Raw genomic sequence first — 2,487 nt, 5'->3', positions numbered from 1 at the left:
CCTTAATCTAAGAAAAGGAACTTACAGGCTCATGTAGCAGAAAAATGTAAAGGAACAGCATCACATATGGCTGGATCTAGGCACTTAGGTATCTGTCTCCATCTCTTGGTATACTTTGTTTTATGATAGTTTTACTCCCAGGAAAGTTCTCCTTCATTGAGGTAAGATGACCAAAAGCAGCTCTAGGTGTACCCCAAAGCAACTCAGCGACCACCATCAAAATGCAAGTCTCATTGGACCAAACCTGGGGCCAATGACCATCTAACCTGCTCTCTGTGGTCAAAAGGGTTGAAAGCTACTATTGTCCAGGCCAGGGTTGCCTGCCCACTCTTGAGCCTGGGAGGGGCGTAAGGTGTAGGAGAGGAGCCTTCTCACAAAGGAAGACCAAGAATCTGTTATTAAAACCCACAGAGCAGAACAAGGCAGCTGAGCGGCAGTGACCGCCACGCAGGGATCTGACCCAGAGCCGCCTCACTCACAGCCTGCATGTTAACCAGTATGCGCCATCCCCTCTGTTTTGATTGCCTCTTTCTAATTCCCTGGCCCTGGGCTGACCCCTTGCGAGTCCCCTCCTTCAGCCCTCGGCGCTGAGCGCTGGTACTTAACGGTCATGCCAAGCAGGTGATGGATGGCAGCTGCCCAGGAGGCTCTTCAAAGGGGACAGGCAGCTGCTGGCTTTGCAATGACTCTTCTGTAGGGACGAAACCCAAATGCGATCACAGCACCGAGGGGCCACCTCAGCTTTTTGTGGATTCTCCCTCTTTGGGCCCCCTGCCTCTGTTTCCAGTTTACATCCCAGGCTGCTCTGAGGCAGGAAAATCTTATCAGAAATGGAAGCATGTGACCATCCTAGCAGCCAAATAATTGTTCCTTTGTGCTGTCAGAACATCAGCCCTGGAAGATACCCCAGGTGGTTCCCTATCCCATCTTCCCGTCAAGCAGAGGAGGTTCAGAGAGGCTGAGATCTTATCCAGAGGCTGCATAGCCGGGGAGTGGAGGCAGAGCTAGGACACATGAAAGAGAACTCAGACTAACTGCGCACCTACTGTGTGCCGAGCTCACGCTGGGGGCTTCAGCCAAGTTGTAGCTGCTTGTTCAAACCACGGGGCCAAACTTTAGGGATGAACCCTCAGTGTGTACGGCAGGGAAGCCTGAATTCCACACCAAGGTCCTGCTGTGCGGGGCATCCATGGTCCAATCTTGTCTGGGATTTGGTTTCTCCATTTAGAAAACAGGATTGACGACCTCAAGGGTGATTCCACCTCAACATTCCAGATTGTGTGGTAAAGGCCATCCTGGGGGAAGGGGGGCCCTCTGGGCAACGTTTTAGCCACGAGAGGGAGAGGCCACAGACTCTTCTGTGAGCAACTGTGACGTTGAAGCAGGTCCCCCTAGACTAAGAGGATGAAGTCCTAAGTCATAGACCACGCCCTTCCTGATCCAATCCCCGGCAGCCCCTCCTCCCTCCAACCTCCAGCCTTGCCTGTCACACTCCAGCACTCGCCGCTGTGAAACACGTGAACTTCCAGGAGCCACCCTGCTGTCCCTCCCCTCCAGGACTCTGCCATGCTGTCCCCTCCCTGGCTAACTCCCACTCACGCTTCTGTTCCTACTAGAACACCACCCCATCTTCCCTTACTCAACCCCGAGATTAATTTAGGAGCCTCCCCAACATTTCTCAGGCCCCTCTGCTCCCCATCAGAGTGCTTTTTATTAGGTTGCAATCTGCCACTTGTCTGTCTCCCCTCCTGGATCATAAAATCAAGGACAGGACAGACTCTGGTCACAGCCGTATCCCCGACATCCAGGATGGAACTGGCCCAACAAGTGGTAAAGAGGGAACCCTAACTAAATTCGAGTGGTCATGAGCATCCCAAGGGTCCTGGGAAGACTGTGCCCCAGAAGACCCCTCTGAGCATCAAACAGAAGAGATTTTTTTTCCCCTATTTACCAGGAGGACTTCTGTCCCCGCCTGCATGGTTTATCGGCAGTAACAGCAGTAGTGCCCGTTGGCAGTGATCATATTTCTGACTGTGAGACCTGAGAGGGGGACTTGTCAGCTTGCTCCTGAACCGCACTGCAAGCCTCCCAATACCTGGAGGCAAGGAGTCCACTATATTCTCCGCACAGCAGCCGGGGAGCATCCTTCCAAAAGGCAGATCAGATCACAGCTGTTCTGGGAGCACAAACTTCTGAGCCTTTCCCGTTTCACTAAAAGCCCAAATCCTTAGAATTCCCTGAAAGGCTGTAGCGGGCTGGATTTCAGGAAAAGGCACAAAAGGTGACCTCGGACCCCAGCCAGAACGGCCTTTTATCACACAGTCCAGAACGCTGAGATGGAAGGATCTTTGAGGCCATCAATGCCATTTTCTAAAAGGAAAAACTCAGATGGGGTTAGACATCATGCACCCTTGGATCAGTGCAGTCAGAAGGGAGGTGGGGAGGGATGGGCAGGGGGAGGACCCAGGCCAAAAGGCGGGTCCAGGA

Source organism: Bison bison, unplaced genomic scaffold (genome assembly GCF_000754665.1).
Source record: "Bison bison bison isolate TAMUID 2011002044 unplaced genomic scaffold, Bison_UMD1.0 scf7180017864495, whole genome shotgun sequence".
In the NCBI taxonomy this organism is placed as follows: domain Eukaryota; kingdom Metazoa; phylum Chordata; class Mammalia; order Artiodactyla; family Bovidae; genus Bison; species Bison bison.
Note: the sequence above shows the minus strand (reverse complement) of the source record.